This window comes from Lampetra planeri, chromosome 52 (genome assembly GCF_965212315.1).
Source record: "Lampetra planeri chromosome 52, kcLamPlan1.2.h2, whole genome shotgun sequence".
In the NCBI taxonomy this organism is placed as follows: Eukaryota; Metazoa; Chordata; class Hyperoartia; order Petromyzontiformes; family Petromyzontidae; genus Lampetra; species Lampetra planeri.
In genome coordinates, this window is record NC_136158.1 from 2,299,850 (window position 1) to 2,327,423 (window position 27,574).

Here is a 27,574-nt window from a genome sequence, read left to right on the forward strand (position 1 = left end):
ACAAGGGAACCATGGAACTCGTAACAACGACTCAATTCCCGAATCGCAAATACGAAAGGGGGAGGAGGAGACATCGTCACAGCAGCGACGATTCACCACTCCGCTACCTCCCGACTGGCAATCATCTGCCTCGAACACCTTCGCGTAAAATTACATCGTGGACCGACAAACACCGGGCAACACAAATGCACCGTGGCATGTGCAGCAGTAATGGGCACGTGCTGTGCTGTCCCTGGATATCGAGGCAGCCGCAACACCCGTTCACGATTTCGTCACGTCTCGAATTGACGATTGCAGTGCAGCTGCCGGATTGCTCACTGGCACGAGACGATACGATCATCGACTGCAGACGCTCATTCGCGAAGACCTTCATTGACTTTTGTTTCGGCAGCGTGTAAAGTCTTAGTTCTGTGTGTGCATGTACGTTAAGTTTATTCCGCACCGTGCGTAGCCAACCATGCTGATCGGAGGTTGCGGGGGGAGGGGGATGACAACAAACTGAATAGAAACGAGGAGTTCTCAAGAACTGAGCTTTCAATCTAGAACACGAACCCGGCCTATAGGCGCGTGGCGACGGCGCTTTTCAGAAGGCTGCCCCCCCCCCACCCGTGTAGCATGGCATCCTCTACCCTACAAACTCGAGATATAACAACCACAACAAAACCTTGAATTCAACCACTTCAAGAGAGGGAGTCCTTGAAACGAATTTAACGAACGCAGCGTGACGGAGACAACAACGCGCACGAGAGATGCCATTCGCGTGGTTTTAGCTCGTCTTCAATGACTATCTACATTGCGTTACACAGAACAGCCGCGTTGTGTGGTTGACATGGGGGGGGGGGGGAGGCTGCTGACATGAGGCCTCCCTGCTGCGATGATTCAAAAGCAGCTCCCCTGTCCGTAGCCCCTGTTCCCGGTTCCCCCATCACCTGCACATTCTCTGTCAGCTATTAAAAATTGTTCCACAATTTTTGACTTTTATTTTACCTTTCGATTTGAAGCTTTCGTGACTGCAGGGATTCATTTTCTTAGTTCTTTCGGTAAAGTCACACGTAGAAGGGAAATAAAAAAAAACATAATAAAATAATTCTCACGACGTTTCGGCCACAAAGCAAGCAGCCGTCCTCAGGTGAAGACCAGGTCTGTCGGGGAGACAGCGTCTGACGTGACTTTACCGAAAGAACTATGAAAAAAATATATATTTTACTTGTGAAGCTCTTTTTTCAGAAGCAAACCTGAGCTGTCACAAATGATAGCTCAACGAGGTGGCTTAACGTGTGGAAATGTATAGCAGTAGCAAAATGCTCTTAAAGGTGTGATGCTGATACGAAATGGGAGGACCTGGAGAAGAACTACGCGACCACGGGAAGAGAGAGACGCAAACTCAAAATATACAGCAGGCGACAGGGTCGGGATCGAACCCACGACCTCCTGTATACCAGGCGAGGTAGTTAACATTTCCTAGCCACCGTGATGGTGATGAGAGAGAGACACGCAAACTCCAGATAGACAGCAGGCGTCAAGGTCGGGATCGAACCCACGACCTCCTGTATACCAGGCGAGGTAGTTAACATGTCCTAGCTACCGTGATGGTGATGAGAGAGATGCAGACTCCAAATATACAGCAGGCGTCAGGGTCGGGGTCGATCCCACGACCTCCTGCAACCTGGCGAAGTAGTTCACATTTCCTAGCCACCGTGATGGTGATGAGAGAGAAACACGCAAACTCCAGATATACAGCAGGTGTCAGGGTCGGGATCGAACCCACGACCTCCTGTACACCAGGCGAGGTAGTTAGCATCTCCTAACCACCCTGATGGTGATGAGAGAGATGCAGACTCCAAATATACAGCAGGCGTCAGGGTCGGGATCGAACCCACGACCTCCTGTATACCAAGCGAGGTAGTTAACATCTCCTAGCCACCCTGATGGTGATGAGAGAGATGCAGACTCCAAATATACAGGTGTCAGGGTCGGGATCGAACCCACGACCTCCTGTATACCAGGCGAGGTAGTTAACATCTCCTAGCCACCGTGATGATGATGAGAAAGACGCAGACTCAAAATATACAGCAGGCGTCAGGGTCGGGATCGAACCCACGACCTCCTGTATACCAGGCGAGGTAGTTAACATCTCCTAACCACCGTGGCGTCTCCCACGTGACACCTACATCAGCCATGTTGCTCTCTGACGTACCAGTTGGTGTCCTATGGAGGGGGGGCATGTACCCCCCCCCCACAGACCCCCTGACCCCCCTCCCCTCCTCCACGTGACTCCTCCTCCGCCTGGCTAGAGGCACCAGCTGTGTTTGCATTTTGCTAATTACCTTGCTGCTCATTACATTTGCTATTAATAGCGTCAATTCGTCCGCAATCAATTTTAATGTGCTAATTTAAAATTTACGCCCGGCCTAATGAGTTCCACTGCAACAGCATACCACGTTCACGTGTGTGAGAGTGAGTGAGTGAGTGTTGTGGGAGCGGTGGCGCAGCGGTTAGCGCGTCGCCCCTTATGGAACCCGGCGGCCCGAGTTCGATTCGCGCGCTCACAATCAACAACAGCGGCGAATAATTGAACCGGGTCCTGCGCCTCCCCGAGGTCGACTCAGCCTCAAATGAGCATTTGCTGCTGTGCGCAGTGTAAGCATCGCCACGAGGGAGACAAAGGCGGTCGAGCGTGGTGCTGGCCAACCCTCGTGTGCCGTGCCGTGCCGGCCTTCACAGGTGCTAGTCGCTAACAGCACTTGCCCCAACAGTCTGTTAAAAGGCTATACGGGGGATCTTTGGCTTAGTTGTGTAGAATAACGCATGCCCCCTCCACCCCCCCTAGTGCGGTGGATGTATAATGCCAAAGCAAATTTGTGCATCGTTGCTGCATTATTGATGCTACATCATGTCGCTCGTGATTTATGCGGTAAAATGCGATGCATTATTAAATGCTAACGTTTCCTTTATTGGGCGAAGGGCGGGGGCTCATTGGAATTAGAAGTAAATGTGCACGCATGTATAACGAATTTTTAATATATTTGCAATGCATCAGTAATACAAATAATTACAATGTGTTGAATTATGAAGGGTTTTTTTTCATATACAATTACATACTTTCTTAGGATTAACACACTCTTCGATTCATATATTTTTTTAACAATATGAAAGCATTTCCTGAACGATGTCCCCGGCACTCGTTGCGGAACGTCAGACATCGCCACGCAACCCGGCAGCAACACGTGGTAACATCGCGTGCGTCACGTGGCAGGAGCACACGTGACGTGAAGATTGAGTGATGTGCTGGACACTGGCAGTGGGAATCAGCCGCTCTTCGTTGGATTTAGTGTCAAAAACAAATTTACCAAAAAACGTAACTTTTCATTTAAAGCTATCGAAAATAGTTCGCGTGTTCAGCGAGGACCTTTGAAAGCCGACCAGATTCAAACTTTTGTACGAATTAAAATTCATCAAACTCCTGGACACGAACTAAATTAATCGTTTGTTGAACTTCTTTCGCACCGTATGTAGTCAACCATGCTAATCGGAGGTGCGGGGGAAGGACAACAAACTAAACACAAAAAGCAATTCTAAAGGAATGCGTTTTCAATCGAGATTACATAAAAGTGCATAGCTCCAGTGGCTTCCTAATATCGGAAGGAAGAGCGTTCCAGACGGCCGTTTTTGTTAATTGATCCATCTCCGTGCAGGATGTCTCTCTCGGATAGCCCAACATTTGGAGGCCCTACATCATCAATAGTATTGTTGCGATTTAAAAAAATAATGTTGCATTTGTGCAATATTCTGCATCAATGGAAACTTCCACCTTAGATCTTGGTTACAAAGATAGGCAGCTCGAAACAAGTCCAACAAGAGGAGCTGACACAACGACAAAGATGTCCCTGTATAGGGTTCGCATACTTCTTGTTAGCGAGCACCTACGAAGGCCGGCACGGTACACGAGGGAGTGGGTCGCCAGCTCCAAGCGCGACCGCCTTTGTCTCCCCAGTCAGTAGCGATGTTTACACACCACACCAGGTATTCATTTGAGGCTGAGTCGACCTAGGAGAGGCCCAGGACCAGTTCAGATAATCGTCACTGGTATTGGCCGAGCTCGTAGCGCAGCGCGCTAAACACTGCACTACAACTACCAAAAAAAAGACAAAGATGCCCCATATAGCATTAACAGACTGTTGGGGCAAGTGCTGTTAGCGAGCACCTATGAAGGTCTGAACGGCACACGGGGGAGGGGTGGGTGGCCAACACCACGCCCGGCCGCCTTTGTCTCCCTAGTGGCGATGTCTACACATCGCACCAGGTACTCGTTTGAGACTGAGTCGACTTAGGGGAGGCCCAGGACCGGTTCAGATAATCGCCACTGGTATTGGCCGTGAGCGGGAATCGAACCCGGGTCGCCAAATTCATAGCGCAGCGCGCTAACCGCTACACTACCTCGATCACTCACACACAGACATTAGGCATCACTACTTCCCACCGGTCAAACAACAACAACAACAAAGTGGCACCGGCTGTCGCTTGCCACCTTCTGTGCCTGCGTGTCCACGGCTCATCCTGCAAGTAGGTCAGTGGGCTCATTGATCAGCCGTGTAAGCCGACGCTCGCCCGTTCAAACACGATGCTGTCAGATTACGGGACACAGAACTAAAAATACGCATGGAGGGGAGGAACAGCTGAACGAAGCCAGAATGTAAGGACATGTATGAGCGAACCGACCGGGCGACATGCGTTCGATTTATAGTCTTAGGTTTTTTCGGTAAAGTCACGTAGGTAAAAAAAATAAATTTAAATTAATAAAAGTAAAATAAAAAAATAAAAAAAATCACGACGTTTCGGAGGCAACACAAGCTTCCGTATTCAGGTGGAACCGTCACAGCCACGACAGCTGTATCAAGTAAATGAGAGATTACAAGAGATACCACTCCGTATATATAATGGTTGAGGGGGGGGGGAAGGGCCAGGAACGGCTCACTTTTCATTATTATGGTTCGATTGCCGGTCACGGCTGAATTCGCGTGAGCAGCGAGTGATGATTGAATACTTGAAGTTAGCATCGTCTTGTCAACTGCCGCACCGGAAAATCGAATGGGTCCGGTGACCTCTGAATTTTAATTCCAGTCTGCTGCTAACCATTGACACCGCGGTAGCATCGACAAATGAGTAGTGTTGTTCATTTATTGAGTGAGGGCGGTGAAGTGAACGTGAGTGTAGCCTAACACTGCCATGTGACCTAGAAACAGGCAATCTCGGTGGCCACATTTAATTTTGCACGTGATCTCAAATGATATCTATTTATCATTGTATATTTGGTAAAACCCAAAAAGAAAATCCCGTATTTTCTTTGCAATAATTTAATTCTAAACGTTTGAGATAATGGCCCGAATCCCTAATCTAGCGAAAATTAACATAGAAGACAAGCAGTAATAAAATGCGAATTAATAAAAAATGCATACCCACTCTCTCCCCAATTAAATTAAAAAGCGTCACCTCCACGCATTATTGTGACGATATCAGCACCCGCCTGAAAATCAAATATCGTAATATATATACAAATGCCATCGAGGATGATTAATATTTAAACACCTTATCAAGTTCAAGTGCATGTATTTAACCACGAGAGAACTCGAGAGAGGCTAGGAGGAGTCTCGTTTGCAATAATTGTCCCGCGTGATGGACCGTTGCGAAGACGTTCATCTCCGACAATGTTTACATCGGCCGTGATTGGACGTTAACTGCGGTGCCAGTGTAGAGATTGTCCGCTTTAAACAAACGCTGCCGTTTGAAGGGCAATGTCTACGTGGACAGAATGAACGCAATTGCGTTCGCATGTTTAGCTGCTGAAAGGAAGGTGATTTACGTAACGCATTAGCCCGGAATGCACCATCACAGAGTTTCGTACAGTATTTTTTAATTATGCTCGGATTGGTAATATACGTATGTATACCTTTCCCTGTTCAAATTGCAATTCAAGAGCATTTTTAGAATGCTTAGATTTTCATTAAACGTGGACGCAACTTTTTTCGCTATTACGCGTTTTTTTTTAATTGGTGAACACTTTTTGCGCAACGCTACCCGTCATAACGCAGTACGCGCCTCGTTATAACGCGGTACGCGCCCCGTTATAACGCGCATTTTGATCAGCCGACGACGACCTACTTTCTTGAGCTGCGCCGCTGAGCGGTGTGATACAGTCCGCGGAACGATACAAAAATGCGGCGGCATAGCCTCGCCTCAATTCTTCGCGTGGCTGCAGGGTTCTTTCACAGTGCAAATGTGATTAAAATATGCATTGTGTATTCATGTAGTCATAATCCCTGGAACGTACGCGCGAAACTGGACGGTACAAGCCATTGCTCGCTTAACGCGGAATGTGTTCATGGACGCATCTACGGCGTTAAACGAGGAATGACTGCAATTACAAACACGTGATCTCGTCCTGCGTGCCGTCTCTTGTTAACAAGGCAAGACAACTCGGGCAATAAGATTCCGTCTCGTGCTCGCTGCACGTGCATTCGTACGACGAGGTATTCTCAGTTAATAAGAGATGAGCTCTCTGTGTGTGTGTGTCATCGCATGTATCATCTATTATACATCACTAGCTCCGCTCGTAGTGTTCACACGCAACAAAGGCAAAGATGCCCCATGCAGCCTTTAATAAGACTGCTGGGGCAAGTGCTGTTCGCGAGTTGAAGCTATGAAGGACGGCACGGCACATGACCCAGCACCACGCTCGGCCGCCTTTGTTTTCTCCCCAGCGGCGATGTTTACCACCACCACACCAGATACTCATTTGAGGCTGAGTCGACCTACGGGAGGCCCAGAACCGGTTCAGATATTCGACCGTGAGTGGGAATCGAACTCGGATCGGCGGGTTCGGAGCGCAGAGCCGCTCAACCTCTGCGCCACCGCTCCCGCGAATGCTCAATTCAGAGTCAGCATCTTTATTAATCCTGGACCACAACAAAAAAAATCCGATGAGCTATGAAGCTCTTTGTCACCTGGCAATGCAGAAGCCTGCTTAGCTATCGAGATCGCGTCAGGTCTCGGAAGCGACGCACAAGGCGTTGCTGGAGCCTGGGCCGTGTGCTGCTACTGCTGGTGCGACTGCTGCTGCTGTTGCGGGTGCTGCTGCTACTGCTGCTCCTGCTGCTACTGCTGCTGCTGCGGCTGCTACTGCTGCTGCTACTGCTGCTACTGCGGCTGCTACTGCTGCTGCTGCTACTGCTGCTACTGCTGCTGCTACTGCTGCTACTGCTGCTGCTACTGCTGCTACTGCTGCTGCTACTGCTGCTGCTACTGCTGCTACTGCGGCTGCTACTGCTGCTACTGCTGCTGCTACTGCTGCTACTGCGGCTGCTACTGCGGCTGCTGCTGCTGCTGCTACTGCTGCTGCTGCGGCTGCTGCGGCTGCTGCTGCTGCTCCCTACTGCTGCTCCTGCTGCTGCTGCTACTGCTGCTGCTACTGCTGCTCCTGCGGCTGCTGCGGCTGCTGCGGCTGCTGCTGCTGCTGCGGCTGCTGCGGCTGCTGCTGCTGCTGCGGCTGCTGCTGCTGCTGCGGCTGCTGCGGCTGCTGCGGCTGCTGCGGCTGCTGCTGCTGCTGCGGCTGCTGCGGCTGCTGCTGCTGCTCCTGCTGCTGCTGCTGCTCCTGCTGCTGCTCCTGCGGCTGCTGCTGCTGCGGCTGCTGCTGCTTGTGCCGGGCTACATTGTCGGCAGGTGGCAGTGCAGAGAAAGGTGTCGTTATACCGCACCTATAATGTGCGCTCGCTGCCTTCACTCTGAACCACTGTGGATAACAAACTAAATAAGCACCCTTCATGACGTTACTACCGGAGCACCGTGTATTGCCCACCATACCCTGGTGCGTGTGCTTTGCACATTTTAGATACGTACTGTATTTATAATTGGTTGTCGTAGCTCGCTTCGCTGGCGTTGTGATGAACGGCGAGTAAATTATCGCTCGCCTGGGATTCGGCGCTTGGTAGGCACGGGGTTTGGGGCCGTCCATAAATGACGTCACGCGATTTTGGACGATTTTTGACCCCCCCCCCCCCTCCTCGTCAAACGGCGTCACAAAAAGTCAGACCCCCCCCCCCTGAAATATGACGTCACAAAGCTCTGACCCCCCCCCCCCCCCCCAAAATATATTTAAAAAAACATGCTTCAAATCGCTTTAAACTATTGTCATTGTAGTGCGTATTTAATGTTGCGCTGTATTCTGATGCTGTAGGAGAAAACATTTATTTAAAAAGTATATTTAATTAAGTAGAACGTGTTGTCTATATTCATTTAAAGTTGCGCGTTTTTTTGTGACGTCACATTTCTCGTCACACATCGTCACAAATGTCTGACCCCCCCCCCCCCCTAGGTGAATGACGTCATTTATGGACGGCCCCTTGGTGGATCACGCACGCAAGGATTTGTGTAAAACTCCCTAACCCGGGTGGCCAGGGGATGGCGTTGTATTGGGTCCACGTTGGCGGAGCTTTACTAGTTTGAGTGTTGTCACCCCCCCCCTCCCCTCGTGTGCGCGTGGTTTCACCGGTCGACTCTGATTTTCCTCCCACGTGGTAAAGCAATCACTGAATGATATTGGTCGAGAAAATAAAAAAAACATCCCAGTGGAGTGTAAGATGGCGGGGGGGGGGGGTCTATGGGAGGACTGAACAAGTGAAATGTCATTGGAACCTCATTTGCCAGTAAAAATATGATTATTGTTTTTTTACCCTTCTATCTGGCAACACAACTGACACCTTTTTACAAGGAGTCATGTTTGCATAGACCACAATACCTTGCAGTCATAATGCAAACAAAAAACATATCTCTGATAATGTATGCACTGTTCTTAAAGTTGGTTGGTCCACACCCGAGACTAGGCTCTAAGGAAAGCTGTCTCGGGTGTGGACCAATCAACTTCAAGGACAGTGCATATCATTATCATTATCAGAGTTGTTTTTTTTTTCTTTGCATTTTGATTGCTTGTGTTGTGGTTATTGCAAACATGATGCATTGTATAACGGTGTCAGTTTTTGTACCAGTTGAAAGGGTAAAAACCTATTGCTATATTTTGCCACTGGTAAAGGAGATGTCTCATAGTATGAACAGAGAACATCTTAAAGCGACGACGCGCAACAGGAACATCCCGGATAAACCAGCAGACTTTTTACTTCGGCAGGCAAGGTCCACTGAGCTACTCCTATACAGCTGTTTTTTTTTCTCAAAATCAACCTGGCGGCAAGCGGTAACTCAACGAAGTGAGCTTACCACGTGGACATTTAGAGCAGCCGAATCGAGTTGACCGATTGAGATGACTGGTAGATGCACCAAAGACAAAGAACCCCCGTGTAGCCTGTAACAGACTGTTGGGGCAAGTGCTGTTAGCGAGCACCTATGATGGCCGGTACAGCACACGAGGGGCTGGGTGGACAACAGCAGGCCTGGCCGCCTTTGTCTCCCCAGTGATGTTTACAAACCGCACCAGGTACTCATTTTGAGGCTGAGTCGACCTAGGGGAGGGCTCAGTACTGGTTCAGATAATCGTCACCGGTGCTGGCCGTGAGCGGGAATCGAACTCGGGTCGCCGGGATCGTAGCGCAACGCGCTAACCGCTACACCACCGCACACCCATCCACACACATCCACACACATACATACACACGTGCGCACAACATCATCAGACGAGCGAGGCAATGCGATTAGCTGCCCCACAGGGGCTGAGCTATTATAACTCAGTTGGTTTCATTTAGCTCTCGCGAGACGGGGTGTGGCGGCGAGAGAAAGGCATGTGGGGGGGTGATTTGGTCGTACACATGAAGGTGCAACGTGCTCCGGCAACGTCTCCTTCTCGGGTCACTTCAGGCCAAATCGCGTGCTTGTGCAATCTCTGATTCACCAACAACAACAACAAGGCGCTTGTGGCAGGCTATGGGCACGTTGAGGCCACGTGAAGTGTCGAGCGCCCGCCGGCAGGAGGTCACGGGGCAGACCCAGCAGGTGCCCACAGGTCGACTGACCGAGATGACTGGGCCGATGCACCACCTGTGCCCCCTACTGTGCCAACTTGCTGTGCTTTAGCCACCCGGCGCTTCGCTCGCTGTTGTGAGCGTCGTTCCTCTGCCCTCCGATGTTGCTGCACGGCGACTGATTCACCACCACCGCCGCCGCCGCTGCCGCCGCAACGCGAGTCGGTGTAAATTGTTGCGAGTGAATGAATGCAATGAATTGCATTCTTACATCAATTCGATATTTTTATTTTATTGGTGGGGTGTTTGCTTTGTGCACGGTGTGCGGGGGATTGTGGCGGCCTCTAATCGATGACATCGACGACTCGCTGTTACGACCCGCCGTCACCCTGCTACCGCTCGGGCCTCATTGTGTGCTGTGAAAAAGGGCCCTCGCCCGAAACGTCAACTTTAATGAATAGATATAGATTAAGGCGACAGTGTGAGTGATGGATGTTTCGAGTTTGATTTGAAGTCTAGACTGACCTTTAAGATCCACTGTTAACATAACCTTCTGGATTTTAGCTCTGTCTTTGAGTCACTGAAACTAACACAATTTGTATTTTACCAGGTAAGGCCCACTGAGCTAAGCAGCTCTTTTTTAGAAGAGACCTGGCCAAAATGATAACTCAACGAAGTGGCTTATCACCACGTGGAAATGTTCAGCTGCCAAATACTGTACTCTAAACGCACGTTTCTAAACGTGGAGGGGAAAACCGGAGGGCCCGGAGAAAAATCCACGCGACCACGGGGAGAGAGACACGCGAACTCCAAGCTAAATAGAGCAGGGCGTCAAGGTCGGGATCGAACGCACGACCTCCTGTATACCAAGCGAGGCAGTAAACATCTCAAGAAAAAGTGCTCCCCCATTATTCACACATGTCCCAACTCATTGCAAAATCCTACTCCTGAATGATATCATCGATGTTTTATTTCCACATTCTGTTCCAAACCTCCAAGTCGCTAACCCTATCCTGCCACGAGATCCCGAGCATGCATCTGTAGTCATTACGCAGTTACACAATGTTCATACATTTCACAAATTGTTCCATCTCGAAATTTCCTTGAACAACCTTTTGTTGATGAATAAATATTACTTGCGCAATTTGTCCTGCAGAGGCTCCGCAAACACGTGGAGCGAAACGTCGAACATCATTCCAAACGAACGCGCGGTAAAACCCTCAAACACATCAAAGAGCTTTGATCATAAGCTCTACGACTATTAGAGCCTTTTTTATTCTAATGTACAAATAAGCAGGGCATTCAAAAATGAAGATAACATACCGCATATTTCCCCTTCGAAGATTACACACCAAAAACAACCATATTACACTCGTGGCAATCACTTGTATTATCATAAAGAGATGATTATTTATAATTGGAAGTTTATTATTTCGGCGAGAACAAAAAATTGGTTGCGGATAACAAACACTCTCTCGCTCGCTCTGTCGCTCTCTGCTCGGGGCTATTTCCCCATAGAGCGCCGCGCTTTGCTGTGGTCGGGGACTAACGTTTCGGGGCAGTGCCTTGCTCGTGCGAGCCTCCGTAGTGTACGCAGGCAATACCTGGGAAGACACGTCGCCACCCCCACCCACCTCCCCCCCACCTCTTCCCCCCCCACCACCTCTCCACCTCCACCTCTACATCCATCCCACCTCTCCCGCCCCCACCGCCCCCCATCCTCTTCCCTCCACCTTTCACCCCCCCACCACTTCCCACCCCCCCCCAACTTCTCCACCCCCTCACCACTTCTCCACCACCTCGCCCCCTACACCACCCGCTTTGAAGCAGCCCAGACCTGTCCCGTGACCTCGCTCAAAGTGGTGGTGGTGGCTTGAGGATGAGCAGCAGACAAAAGCTCCAAACCGCCCACATTCGGTGGCAGGTTCAATCTGATGCTGGAACTGTGCGGAGGCTCTGTCACAGTGATCGCTGGTGACGCAACCAGATCTTCTCGTAGCGCACCAGACCCTCTGCCTGGGAATTACCCCAGGAAGAGCTAGGGTCTGTGTATAGTAGTGTATAGTGTGTAGTACTGTAGTGTATAGTGTTGTAGTGTATATTGTAGTAGTGTATAGAGTCGTGTATAGTTGTGTGTATTGTATAGTAGAGTATAGTGCAGTGAAAAGTAGTGTAGTGTTTCGCGGTGTATAGTGTAGTGTATAGTAGAGTATAGTGCAGTGCATAGTAGTGTATAGTGTAGTATATAGTGTATTGTATAGCGTATAGTAACCTAGTGCTGGAGTCCGTCACCAGGGAAAGGGAGGTATGGACCGCCACTACTCAATACGCTGCTGTAGTGTATAGTGTATATTAATGTATAGTAGTGTATAGTGTAGTGTATAGTGTAGTGTATAGTAGTGTATAGTTTCGTGTATGGTGTTGTAGTGTATAGTGTAGTAGTGTATATTAATGTATAGTAGTGTATAGTAGTATAAAGTGTAGTGTATAGTGTAGTAGTGTATATTAATGTATAGTAGTGTAGTGTATAGTGTAGTGTATAGTGTAGTGTATAGTGTAGTGTATAGTGCAGTAGTGCTAGAGTCTGTCGCCAGGGAACAGGAGGTGTGGACCGCCACTACTCAACATGCTGCTGTAGTGTATAGTGTATATTAATGTATAGTAGTGTGTAGTGTAGTGTATAGTGAAGTGTATAGTGTAGTGTATAGTGCAGTAGTGCTAGAGTCTGTCGCCAGGGAACAGGAGGTGTGGACCACCACTACTCAAGCTGCTGCCACGACCCTCACCAGGACACGGGGACTGAGAAACGGACGAACCAATCACCAGCTACTCAGCACCCACACTGACCAGCTGCTACTACTCATCGAGAAAAAATGCGTTCCCTTCGCCAACCCACGCAGACCGGCATGGTGAAGTATGGGAGCTGATCCTTCATCAGGGGGGGGGGGGGCGGAAGGAGGGGGTTAGGGGAGAGGGAGATAATTTCCCTCCAGCCCACCCCCCTCCCGCCCTCCCAAACGCTACTGGGACTGAAGCAGCTCAAATGAGCGTCCCATTTGCCCAGCAAGCCAGTAACCTCTGCCAGCGTTTTGCGAGGAACCCGCCCACCACGAACAAGCACTTTCATCACTGTCGGCGCTCTGTGTAGTCTGGCTGGCGAGCGAACGAGCGAGTGGGTGGCGAAGCTGGGGGAGCGGTGGTGGAGCGAACCCGAGTTCGATTCCAGCTCGCGGCCAACACCGGTGACGAATATCTGAGCCGGTCCTGGGCCTTCTCGAGATCGACCCGGCCTCAAATGAGTACCTGGTGCGGTGTGTCAAGATCGTCACTGGGGAGACAAAGGCGGTCGGGCATGGTGCTGACCACCCACCCAGTCGTGTGCCGTGCCCATGCCTTCATCGGTGCTATTCGCTAAGAGCTCTTGCCCCAACGGTCTGTTAAGGCTATATAGGGGATATTTGTATTTGCGTGGGGCTGACCACCCCGTCCCCTTGTGTGCCCTGCCCATGACTTCATCGGTGCTACCAGCAAAGAACACTTGCCCCAACAGTCGGTGAAGGCTATACGGGGGATATTTGCCTTTGTATTTGGTGGGAAGAATCTCACTCTTCACATAGCCCTCCCTGACCTCCCCCCCACTTCTCATCGTCTCTTTAAAGTCCCGATGCGTCGCGTTAATTGCCAGCGGAAGGGCTCTCTGATCGCCGTCCCTCCAGCACCCACCCACCCACTCCCACCCACCCCCGCATCCCTCACGAGCGTTTGAACCGCGACTCGGGAACGACTGCGGCTCCCCGACAGCGCCCACACACGCGAGCGATAAAAGCCCGTGGCGTTCACGAGGTGGTGGAGTAGAGGGGTGGGGGGGGTGGTGCAAAGGGGTCGGCTGGTCTATCTCTGCCTTGGGAAGTAAATTTGAGTCATGCCCCAATTTATGGCGTCTCTTTTCTGCCTCTCGCACATTTTTTTTTGAGACGTCGTTTCGCAAATATGTCGACACTCATCTTCTTGGTTCTTTCGGTAAAGTCACGTAGAAGGGAAATAATAAAATAATAAAAATAAATAAAACATAATAAAATAAGTATCCCCGACAGACCTGGTCTTCACCTGAGGACGGCTGCTTGCGTTGTGGCCGAAACGTCGTGAGAATTATTTTATTATGTTGTATTTTAATTATTTTATTATTTCCCTTCTACGTGACTTTACCGAAAGAACCAAGAAGATGAATCCCTGCAGTCACGAAAGCTTTAAATCGGAAAATGTCGACACTCAGTTTAACACGTAGGCTTTCGCAACCAATATTATCCAAAATAATGCAGGTTTCTTTTTTTTGTTTAAGAACGAAACAGAATGATTTCTCCACTAATCTGGCTGTCGCCTGATGATGCCGGTTGCAATTACTGGCACAACGTCGTACTCAGATTGTAAATGCTGTGGCTTTGCTCTCCAGCACACCGGTGTTGCTGTACTAGTGACGAATCGGCACGTTCTGTTTACGTGACACAAACCTTACTAATTGGCTGTGTCGGGTGGTGACGGGTTTAACGACACAATGTTTTTGTTGTTGTTGCTGCTGCTAATACGGCTACCTGACTTGCGTCGCCTCAACTCCCCCCACACACTTACAGACGCCCACAGCAATCATCCGTCCTGTTGTCTCGTATCCTTCGCCTACGTACGGTGCAGAAGAAGTTCAACGTGCATACATACGTGCGTACACCTACCCTGTACAATGCTTTGAATTGTGTCAATTCGATATTCGTCGTATCCTTTCAGGAACGTATCCCCATACGCATGTATGTGTGTATGTCCGTTGAACGTCTTTCGCAAACTAAAAAAAAATGCAGTTCTAAATAAGTGAGTTTTCAATCGAGAGTGTTGGGCCGTTGGGTCTACTGTGCTCAACAACTGAGGTTAGAAATTAATAATTAAATATGTGGACATCGTTGTCTTAATTCTAGATTTGAAGCTTTCGTGACTGCAAGGATTCATATTCTTAGGTTTTTTCGGTAAAGTCACGTAGGTAAAATTTTTTAATTAATAAAAGTGAAATAAAAAATAAAATAAAAATCACGACGTTTCGGAGGCAACACAAGCTGAAGACGGAAGCTTGTGTTGCCTCCGAAACGTCGTAATTTTTATTTTACTTTTATTAATTAAAATGTTTTACCTACGTGACTTTACCGAAAAAACCTAAGAATATGACATCGTTGTCGCAATTAAATCCGTAATTGATGGGGGGGGGTAGGACCCACAAAAATGCATTATGGTTGGAGTCGGCCCTCGGTGCCTAGAATTGAACTGTGGACCACCATCCTTTGCGTTCCATCCCCTCTCTCATTGCGTCTTCGACTTATCCCCAACGTTTGCCCGGTAACCTCTTCCTTCTCGCGAGCGATATCAGCCGAGCCTATAGCCGAGCTAAGGGGCAGTCGTTTTTTCAGAAAATTGCAGCGGCAAATGATTTGTGAATAATTGCGCGGATCGCATAATTGCAGGATGCTGAGTTTATCTCGCGATCAGTAGAGATTCGACATGGCAGGGAGGAGGAGGAGGAGGGGAAATTCCGTTCATTATAACCGCTGCTTAATATTAGTTTTATTATTTTTATTGCTGTTGCTATCGCTGCACTTTTGTCATAATCAGTTCTGAAAATAGCAAAACTTCGGTACTTCCAATGCGGACATTTGTCGAGGTGTTCATTGCTTCGACCAGCTTGTGCAACGCGATTCATTTTTTTATTTTTTACAGTATATCTTGCAAAAAAAGATAAAGGTGCACCCCTGCAATCGTCTGCTCACGCCACTGCTTGCAGAAATGCCCCCAACGAGGGGCGGCGCTAGAGAGGCCCCCTTAACAGGGCATTTGGCCTACTCTTCCACGATGGCGAGATGCCTTGGTGAAGGTCAAAGTTCCACCACGCTACCCCACCACACGCGGACCTGCCAATCCACCAACGGAGCTGGCACACATTTGAGTTTCAGTTTTTAGTTTCATGTATTAGGTATAGCCCCGTGAGCCATTCGGCTCTTGAATCGGGTGCAACCGCAACAAACAAAAAAACTAAAACATGAACAAGAAAACATCTTAAAGTGACTATGCGACTATGTGCAAACAGAAAATCCAAGAAAAGACAGCTAAATATTGCAGAAAAGGCACCGTACACCAACGCTGTGCGCAAAAATCCCATTTACACTTACATGTGTGCAGATCCTACTGACTCGATTGTATGTAGGGTGTGTAGGTTTCTATAGAGTTAGTAGATACTACTGACTTTATTGTATGTAGGGTGTGTAGGTTTCTATAGAGTTAGTAGACACTACTGACTCGATTGTATGTAGGGTGTGTAGGCATATATAGAGTTAGTAGACACTACTGACTCGATTGTATGTAGGGTGTCTAGGTTTCTATAGAGTTAGTAGACACTACTGACTCGATTGTATGTAGATTGTGTAGGCATATATAGAGTTAGTAGACACTACTGACTCTATTGTATGTAGATTGTGTAGGTATATATAGAGTTAGTAGATACTACTGACTCGATTGTATGTAGATTGTAGGCATATATAGAGTTAGTAGACACTACTGACTCGATTGTATGTAGGGTGTCTAGGTTTCTATAGAGTTAGTAGACACTACTGACTCGATTGTATGTAGATTGTGTAGGCATATATAGAGTTAGTAGACACTACTGACTCTATTGTATGTAGATTGTGTAGGTATATATAGAGTTAGTAGACACTACTGACTCGATTGTATGTAGGGGGCGGGGAGTGACAATTGTTGTAAGCCAGTTTGATCAACTTTTTACCCCCAAACATGGGGGAGAAAGAGTCCACTTTCTATAACTATATGTTCCGTGCCTTCTGAAAGGCTCTCATCATTTAGTTGACGGATTTACGGACGAATGGAACACCTGTCTTTGATAATAGATAGCAATGGAATTAAACTAAACTTGTTTTTATTTCACCAAGCAAGGCACCGACTGAGCCATATGTATAGCAATTTTTTTTCAGAAGCGACCGACCCATCGTAAATGATAGCTGAACAAATGTTGCCTATATAATCGCGTGGAAATGCACAGCAGCCAAATGTGTTGCCTATCATCGCGTGGAAATGCACAGCAGCCACATTTGCCCGACACGCGTCAAACCCCGAGCCAGATCGCGTCTGCCACATTCCCACTCGGACAAAAACCCTCCTGGTCGCTCCGTTCTCTACCCCGACATCCCCGTCACCACCCCCGCCACCGCCTCCACCACCACTCGACCGCCACGACTCCTCTCTCTCTCTCTCTCGCGTCCACAAAACTAATATCGTCGTTTCATCTCGCAGCTGCTTCTTAAAACTGAAACTCAACGGTACGCGTTCGCGTCGTCGGCGTCGTCGTCATAGCGCGAAGTTATCAGGAAGGCGCGCCACATCTCACAGACGACTGCAGCCTACGGTAAACTTTACTCTGGGGCGCCGGGGGGAGAAGCGATGTTGCCAAGTTAAATATATATAGCAAAATTTGTTTTTAAAAAAAATTGGGGTGGGGGGGGGGGGCGCTGAGACGACGAATAGTGGGTATACACCTTTTTGCAACAACTGTGCGAGGCCATTGCCTGAAACGTCGCCTTTGCTTTTCCATCTTAGAGAGCACAGTGTGTTATTCACCAATTTACCAATTGTGTGCGTGCGGCCATTTGTGACTCGGCTGAGTCGATCAATTCGCTACACTCGCGAACCCGGTTCAAATCGAGGGCGGCCGATATCCAGGTACGAACCCAGGGGTCTTTGCAGCCCCGAATCCCCCCCCCCCTTGCCCCAATCACAGGAGTTGGTATCGCCTCTTACTCAGCTGCCCCGCTGAGTAAACCGCGCAGTGGAATGTGCCCCCAAATGATAAACGGCGAGACGCAGTGGCATCAGACCCTTGGGATGAACAGAATTTGACCCGAAACGCGAGCGAGTCATTGCCACGCGGACTTCTCTATGAGACTCCACACGAGTCCACGTACAAACAGCAATTCATTAGGGTGGCTAGGAGATGTTAACTACCTCGCTCGGTATACAGGAGGGCGTGGGTTCGATCCCGACCCTGACGCCTGCTGTATATTTGGAGCTTGCGGTGTCTCTCTCCCCGTGGTCGCGTAGATTTTTTTCTCTCTGAGTCCTCGGGTTTTTCCCTCCACATTTAGAAACAACGTGTGTTTACAGTCTTTGACAGCTATACCCCGGCCACATGCTCAACGGCAGTGCAGCGGTCCGCCTCCACCTTGTAACTCATCTACAGCGACTACCATGGGCAATCTAGAACTGTGCCTTTAGATTATTTTAGATTATTTTGCTGCCATAATTTTCCACGCGATAAGCCACGTCGTTGGGCTATCGTTTGTGATAGCCAGGTCGCTTCTGATAAAGAGCCACTACACAGCTCAGTGAGCCTTACCTGGTAACAAAAAATTCGTAGTAGTCGGAGCAAAACTATTGATTATATCCATTCTGGTCCCAGTACCCCCAGCATGGGCTGTCCCTAGGGGGTGCGGGGCCCGGGGCAACCCACACTGACTGGGTTCCGCCGACGTCTTTAAATTAAACCGTAATTAATCTTGATTTGAAGCTTTCGTGACTGCAGGAATCCATACTCTTTGGTTCTTTCGGTAAAGTCACGTAGGTATAAAATAAAAAATGTTCTTGCTGTGGTTTTCCCATCTGATGATGATTGCTTGTGTTGCAATCGAAACGTCGTGATTTATTTCATTTTATACCTACGTGACTTTACCGAAAGAGCCAAAGAGTATAAAACCGTAAGTATTACATCTGACACCGTGACTTCGAAGCGTCCCCCCCCACCAAAGCGCGGGGCCCGGGGCGACCTCCCCAATTCGCCGTGTATGCTTGGTCATCACTAATTCACAGACAGAGATAAAGGTCCTTCCCGTATAGCCTAAACAGACGTGTTGGGACAAGTGCTGTTAGCGAGTAGCACCTATGCAGGCCCGCACTGTGGCACACGATTGGGTGGGTGGCCAGCAACCACGCCCGGCCGCCTTTGTCTCTCCCCCAGTGGCGATGTTTACCACCACCACCACCACACCAGGTACTCATTTGAGTCCGAGCCGACGTAGGGGAGGACCCAGGAATGGTTTCGGATAACACTGGTCAACAAAAAAAACACATTTTTTTCTGGCCTGGACTTTTGCAGCTGTTTTAGACTAATTTTGTGCTGATTCCAAATCTGATCTCAGATTTGCTCTATCACATCATTTTTATGCTATCGGCATACCCCATTTTCATTGATTTTACCCGAAATTAACTCTGTCACTTATGATTGCAAGTTGTTGCGAGTCAGTGACTGCTTTAGTGTTAAAATATGGTGCTGTATTTTTAGGATAGTGTGTTTATAATATCATTTTATGTAGATATCCACATTTATTTAATATTTTTCTTCTGCAGTTTTTATTGAAAATGCAATATTTGAGATCTCAAAAACCTGATGTGATAGATAAAAACTGATGCCAGATTTGGAATCGGCATCCCAAAATTACATTAGAACCGTTGGAATACCTTATGCCAGAAAAAGTATGTTGACCAGTGTCATCATCGCTTGGTGTTTACCGTCACGCGGGCATCGAACTTTGCAGAGCAAGGGATTGCGTGATGCCAGTCGGTGCACTGACAACGGAGGCCACCGTTCCATTCGTTTGCCCGTTGCCTCTCACATTCACTCTCCTCGGGAGCATTGCCACCGGGAGGATCTCATTGCCGGCAACAACAGAGGGCCCTTACGCCACGTGACTAGTACACGGCCGTAGGTAATTTAAAACAACAACAACTAAAATCAACTTTTAAGCGACTCTTAACAAAGCGGTGGCTGCAATGTAGGCAATCGCGTCACAGGGCATGGGAATTTAATGTAATAATAGCCAACGTTGCAATTTGAAACACGATTTTCACGTTCGTCTCCACGTCCCTAAAGTAAACATGAAATCGAGCCGAGGCTACGCTGCGATCAGCTCGCGGAACACGGCCTGGGAATTGCCTACAGACCGCGTGTGTGTGTGCGCGTGTATGTTTGAACTTCATTCGCACCGTACGAAGCCAAACAGACGAAACGCAAACGAGCAGTTCTAATAAAGAAGTGAGTTTTCAATCCAGATCTTTTTTTTTTTTGTAAATGCATAGCTCCAGTGACTTCCCAATATAGGAAGAGCGTTCCAGACGGCCGCAGAAGCTTCAACATACGTTCATAACTGTGCTGTTACTCATACTTCTGAGTGGAGAGTAACAGGATTTAATGAGCCTGCCCACTGATTTGGAATGCCGCGCCCGGAGATCTTAATTGAACCCGGTGACCTCCCCCCCTCTGGACGGCAAGCCCATGGGGGATGGCGGCGGCCGTTGGGGAGGCCTTCATCCAGCAGTGGATAAATCACTGCCGATGGAAATGATGACACAGGGGTGGGGGGGGGGGGCAGGGGGGGGGGGGCAACGTTAGGGCAAATGTCGCCAGAGATCTTCACCAGGCAATGTATTCACTTGTCAAACTATGGCAATGTATTCACTTGTGAAACTATGGCAATGTGTTCACTTGTGAAACTATGGCAATGTGTTCACTTGTGAAACTATGGCAATGTGTTCACTTGTGAAACTATGGCAATGTGTTCACTTGTGAAACTATGGCAATGTGTTCACTTGTGAAACTATGGCAATGTGTTCACTTGTGAAACTATGGCAATGTGTTCACTTGTGAAACTATGGCAATGTGTTCACTTGTGAAACTATGGCAATGTGTTCACTTGTGAAACTATGGCAATGTGTTCACTTGTGAAACTATGGCAATGTGTTCACTTGTGAAACTATGGCAATGTGTTCACTTGTGAAACTATGGCAATGTGTTCACTTGTGAAACTATGGCAATGTGTTCACTTGTGAAACTATGGCAATGTGTTCACTTGTGAAACTATGGCAATGTGTTCACTTGTGAAACTATGGCAATGTGTTCACTTGTGAAACTATGGCAATGTGTTCACTTGTGAAACTATGGCAATGTGTTCACTTGTGAAACTATGGCAATGTGTTCACTTGTGAAACTATGGCAATGTGTTCACTTGTGAAACTATGGCAATGTGTTCACTTGTGAAACTATGGCAATGTGTTCACTTGTGAAACTATGGCAATGTGTTCACTTGTGAAACTATGGCAATGTGTTCACTTGTGAAACTATGGCAATGTGTTCACTTGTGAAACTATGGCAATGTGTTCACTTGTGAAACTATGGCAATGTGTTCACTTGTGAAACTATGGCAATGTGTTCACTTGTGAAACTATGGCAATGTGTTCACTTGTGAAACTATGGCAATGTGTTCACTTGTGAAACTATGACAATTAATGCTCCGGCGATGCCACGGAGTGATAGTGTTCCCGTATCTGCAGTGACATCACCGGCATTCCTAAAAGTCATTAAAATCATTTTTTTTTCCTCTCGCTCATTAAGCTTCGAGCTGATGTTGGACAGCTCCAGACACAAATCGTACGCTAAGTGTCTACAAGATAAGAATTAATGTGTGGTGGGTTATTTTTTCCTCGGTTATTGCATCTTTGTAAACGCCGGAAATGAAATGTGGCCACAAATGGAAGGAAACAATAGACCTCAAGTTGTAATGTAGAAGAGAGACGTGAGGTTTGTGGGTGCCATCCAAGTACTCGCCCTACCCCGAACCAGCTAGCCAATCAGCGATGACTACGAGCTCTACCCCTACCCCTAACCAGCTAGCCAATCAGACGTGACTACTAGCTCTACCCCTAACCCTAACCAGCTAGCCAATCAGCGATGACTACTAACTCTACCCCTAACCAGCGAGCCAATCAGCCACGAGTAGTAGCTCTACCCATAACTTTAACTAACCAATCAACCACTAGTACTTCCCCTAGGCCTAACCAACTAGGCAATCAGACACGAGTACTTACCAATCAGCCACGAGTACTTACCAATCAGCTCCTCGTCTTAGCCGAACCTCTAGCAGGAGGTCACGGTGCAGATCCAGGCGATGTGACTTGACTGACTGAGCTAATAAGCAAGTGTAAAGACAAAGATCCCCCGTATAGCCTGAACAGACTGGTGGGGCAAGTGCTGTTAGCGAGCACCTACGAAGGCCGGCACGGCACACGAGGAGGTGGGTGGCCAGCACCACGCCCGACCGCCTTTGTCTCCCCAGTGTCGACGTTTACACACCGCACTAAGGACTCATTTGAGGCTAAGTCGACCTAGGCGAGGCCCAGCACACACCTTGGGGACACAGGCAGCCGTCATGTGTGGGCCCCTCTGAGTCTAAGTGTGTGGGGCACCCTAATCCTCGTGCTATGGTGCAGTCTCTGCGCGTTCTCCCACGCGCAGAAAGGCGACGCAAATTGCTCCGCACGCTCCTCCACGCGGAGACCACACACGCGCACAGCGAGCACGCGCCAAAGACAAAGATCCCCCCACCCCCCGTATAGCCTTTCACAGACCGTTGGGGCAAGTGCTGTTAGCGAGTGGCGCATGAGAAGACATGGGCACGCAACACGAGGGGGTGGGTGGTCAGCACAACGCAAAGACAAAGATCCCCCGTATAGCCGTTCACAAGCCGTTGGGGCAAGTGCTGTTAGCGAGAGGCACATGTGAAGGCATGGGCACGCAACACGAGGGGGTGGGTGGGTGGTCAGGATGACACAAAGGCAAAGATCCCCCGTATAGCCTTTCACAGACCGTTGGGGCAAGTGCTGTTAGCGAGTGGCACATGTGAAGGCATGGGCACGCAACACGAGAAGGTGGGTGGGTGGTCAGGACGACACAAAGACCAAGATCCCCCGTATAGCCTTTCACAGACCGTTGGGGCAAGTGCTGTTAGCGAGTGGCACATGTGAAGGCATGGGCACGCAACACGAGGGGGTGGGTGGGTGGTCAGGATGACACAAAGGCAAATATCCCCCGTATAGCCTTTAACAGACCGTTGGGGCAAGTGCTGTTAGCGAGTGGCACATGTGAAGGCATGGGCACGCAACACGAGGGGGTGGGTGGGTGGTCAGGACGACGCAAAGACAAAGATCCCCCGTATAGCCTTTAACAGACCGTTGGGGCAAGTGCTGTTAGCGAGTGGCACATGTGAAGGCATGGGCACGCAACACGAGGGGGTGGGTGGGTGGTCGGGACGACGCAAAGACAAAGATCCCCCGTATAGCCTTTAACAGACCGTTGGGGCAAGTGCTGTTAGCGAGTGGCACATGTGAGGGTCACACGAGGGGGTGGGTGGTCAGCACGACGCAGAGACTGGTAATACTGGACGTCTGTGAAAAGGAGCTTCATTGCTAATCGGAATCCTGCAAAATAAAAAATAAATATATTCTCATGATTCTCATCCACTTCAACAATGCTTTGTTTGCACGCAAAAAAAAATTCGAAAAAAAACTCTTTTTATTTTATCAGGCAAGGGCCACTGAGCTCTGTAGCTATTTTTTTCCCCGAAGCCAGCTGGCCACACACGATAGCTCACCGTGTGCACATTTAGAGGAGCCATACACTCCAAACGCGTGTCGATTTTAAATGTGGAGGGAAAACCGCAGGAGAAAAATCCACCCGACCACGGGGAGAAAGACACACAAACTCTAAATATGCAGGCATCGCCAGGGTCGGTGATCGACACCACGAGCTGCTGTATACCAAGCGAGGTAGTAAACATCTAGCTCTTGAGCTCAAAGTACAATATTGTCTCCCATCCGATTCCGTTGTGTTATTGTGGTTCATTCCATTTGGCTTTCCCGCCGTGTGCATGATGAATTGCAGCATTCAATTACCCCGGGGGAAATTGTCTTGATCAACAAAGGCTGACGATGTTCATCTGCGTGTGTGTGTGGCGTTGTGCTGGCCACACACCATATCGTGTGCCGTGCCGGCCTTCATAGGTGCTACTCGCTATCAGCACTTGCCCCAACAGTCTGTTCAGGTTATACGGGGGAGCTTTGTCTTGGGGGAGCCATAGCGGGGAGCGGTTGTGTAGCTTTGAACCCAACCGACCGAGTTCGATTCCCTCTCACGGTCAATATCAGTGACGAATATCTGAACCGGTCGTACGCCTCCCTTGGGTCGGCTTAGCCTCAAACGAGTACACTGGGCGATGTGTAAACATCGCCACTCGGGAGACAAAGGCGGCTGGGCATAGCTTTGGCCGCCCACCCCTTCCTCGTGCGCCGTGCCGGCCTTGATAGGTGCTGCTCGCTAACAGCACTTGCCCCAGAAGTCTGTTAAGGCTATACGGGGGATCTTCGCCTTTTGCATTGAGTGCGCCATTTAAACAAAAGCACGTGACGCTAAAGCAGCATTAGCCACGCGGATGCTGGCAATTGGCAATTATTCTCTCTGATTACTGAGACGTAAAAAAAAGAACGATTTTGTAATCATGAGCTTTACTCGGGGTTATTCGAGATGTTGATCTTCTTTTTTTACAGCAACAATTTAAAATAGTTCCCGTTAAAAACACTCGCTTATATCCCCAGCATCGTTCACATTGGTCATCGTAAAATAGCTCTTCAGAGTCGAGCAGCGGCTCTCAACCAGTACGCCCCTGGCAATGTCCCAGGGGGGTACGTGAGGTTATTTATAAACGTGTGAAATGATATCGTACGTGGGAGCCATAGGTGATTATCGCGTACGAATCTGACAATATAAAATCGCTATGTGTAAAAAAAAGTTCAATCCGCATGGTAACATGGAAGGATATGAAAGACCTTTCTAAACGCATTGATAGTAGCACGCCACCGGTGTGCTGAACTAGTAACGAATTGGCACGTTTTGTTTGCGTGACAAACCTTAGTGAGTGGCTGTGTCGGGTGGTGGTGGTGGTGGCGGGTTTAACGACACATTTAAAATGACGCGATCTAACCCAAAGAACCTCTAATATGGATAATATTCGTCGCGACGGCCTTCTACGTGTTAAACTAGCCAACAAATATGCGTTGGTTCTTTTGGTAAAGTTACGTAGATAGAAAAATTAAAATAAAGTGCATAAAAATAAAAATAATGAAAAATAATACTGTTATCTTCATTTTAGAACTTTCGTGACTGCAGGAATTATTATTTGTTTCTTTCGGTTAAGTCACGTCGAAAGATAAAATAATAAATTAAATAAAATAATAGAATACGACGTTTCGATTGCAACACAAGCAATCATCATCAGGTATAATGAAATAGCGACATAAAATCTAACCAGAAAACTATAGACATACATATTAGCAGTAATATATGTCTGCTAATATGTCTGTCTATAGTTTTCTGGTTAGATTTTATGTCGCTATTTCATTATACCTGATGATGATTGCTTGTGTTGCAATCGAAACGTCGTATTCTATTATTTAATTAAATTTATTATTTTATCTTTAGACGTGACTTAACCGAAAGAAACAAATAATAATACTGTAGCCCGGTTCTTAATCGGAGTGAGTGTACTGGCAGTGTATAATTTAGACTGTAGCCTGGTTATTGAGCTGGGTGAGCGTACTGGCAGTCTATAATGTAGACTGTGGTCTGGTTCTTAATCTCGGTGAGTGTATTGGCAGTCTATAAAGTAGACTGTAGCCTGAAAAAAAACAAGAACAAGGCTACAGTCTGCATTATAGACTGCCAATACGCTCACCCAGCTTAATAACCAGGCTCCAGACAACATTATAGACTGCCAATACGATCACCCAGCTTAGTAACCATTGCTACAGTCTACATTACAGACTGACAGTAGACTCACCAAACTTTATAACCAGGCTACAGTCTAAATTATAGACTGCCAGTACACTCACTTCGATTAAGAACCAGGCAACAGTATTATTTTTATTATTTTTATTTTTATTCACTTTATTTTTCTCATTCTTTTTCTATCTACGTGACTTTACCGAAAGAACCAAAGAATACGAATTCCTGCAGTCACGAAAGTTTTAAGTCAAAATCTAGCCATCGAAGGTTGAGAACCACTGAGCTCGATGGCATGGGATACGTTGCCTCTCAAATAACTTCATTGATGTTTTACTGTTCGCCTTTTGGCGTTCTCTGATCCAACACCGGTGAGACCAGGAGATACAGAGACGGTTTCTGGTTTCGGCAAATCAATTTCAAAGACAATGCATACATTATAATCAGACCATGTTCATTTACATCTTCACCACGAGTATGTGTGATTAATGCACACTTCATCCCTTGCAAAAGGGTATATATCTGACGTTTCAATATCTTAACAGCGATTTTATTGCCAAAAAGGGTACAACCAATTTTTATTTATCATACTTTGACACTGGCCAAAAAAAAGGTCCGATTAGATAGAACTTAGTTTGGTTCGTCATGAATTATTATAAAAACATTTACAAACTGGCACATTAGTCGTGGTTTCACAATGTGACATTCCTCCTCCCCCTGGCTGCTTACCAACCACTGACGGTGCCAATCTCAAAACACAGGGTGGGCCCAAAAGTCAGGACACGTGGGGTTAATTATATTCATCTTAAGAAATCACGCAGGGTAATTTAATTTTGTTTCAACGAATGTTCAAACTGACTTCATTTAACGTTCACTTCCGATGCATGAATTCCCTTTTCAAATGAATGCATAAATTTATTTATTAATTTTAATATTACAGCCGCCTTATTTAGCGTACGGAAAAACGAATAGAACTCGTTCGTCTGTCGGTAAAAAAAATATTTGCCATTTTTAAATGTCATCCGCAAAAGAACTAAGAAAAATGTATATTTACAGATGATAATAAATAAAATATGAACTTTAAGAATACACAATTAAAATGTTTTTAATGCCAGTGTCAACATAAATTAAATCACCATATGTGTCCTGACTTTTGGGGCCACCCTGTAAACTATATCCTCGGAGGAGTGGGACCGGTGTCAACTCCTCCGATGTAAACGCGGTTAAACGTCGTGACCACAAAAAAAAAGAAAAGCTGGTAACTCAGCCAGTGAAGGGAGTCTGGGGGGGGTGGATTCTGTTCCCTACAAACTTCCATTCGCAGGAGGCTAAGCACATACTCTTTGTTTTTTTTCGGTAAAGTCACGTAGGTAAAAAAGAAAATAAATGAAAATAAATTAAATCACGACGTTTCGGAGGCAACACAAGCTTCCGTCTTCAGGTGGATTTAATTTAGTTGTTTTAATTTATTGTATTTTTTACCTACGTGACTTTACCGAAAAAAACAAAGAGTATGAATCCTTGCAGTCACGAAAGCTTCAAATCTAGCATAGGCTACGTACACATTGTGCCACACAGAGACAGCTGCCACTCGAGCCCCCTTTGTCTGGACTGCAGGAGGCCATCGGAATGCTTGAGTTGAAACGCGAGGCGCTTTGAGTTGGCGGGGCATTTAAACATGAATTCAAACCAACGACCATGCGACGAGCTAATTTCGCGGTGAGTGGAGCGGTGGCATAGTGGTTAGCGTACCGAGCATGCAGAGGTCTTCATCTAGCAGCGGATTGAGCAAGGGTTGAAGATGTTTGTGCGGCGAGCTAATTTCGCGGTGGGTGGAGCGGTGGCATAGTGGTTAGCGTACCGAGCTACGGACGCGGCAAAGCACATGGGCTCGATTTCTTGGCACGGCTGA

The 27,574-nt window shown here is 47.7% G+C and overlaps 1 long non-coding RNA gene across 1 annotated transcript in view; it reads right to left on the reverse strand.

Moving 5' to 3' along the window:
- LOC144734665 (uncharacterized) overlaps nucleotides 1-22,454 on the reverse strand; it is a 51,792-nt gene extending 29,338 nt beyond the window's left edge. Inside the window, exon 1 of the long non-coding RNA XR_013588532.1 lies at nucleotides 21,939-22,454. This is a non-coding gene — a long non-coding RNA (uncharacterized LOC144734665). The remainder of the gene's footprint in view (nucleotides 1-21,938) is intronic.
- Between the last annotated feature and the right edge of the window lie 5,120 nt (nucleotides 22,455-27,574).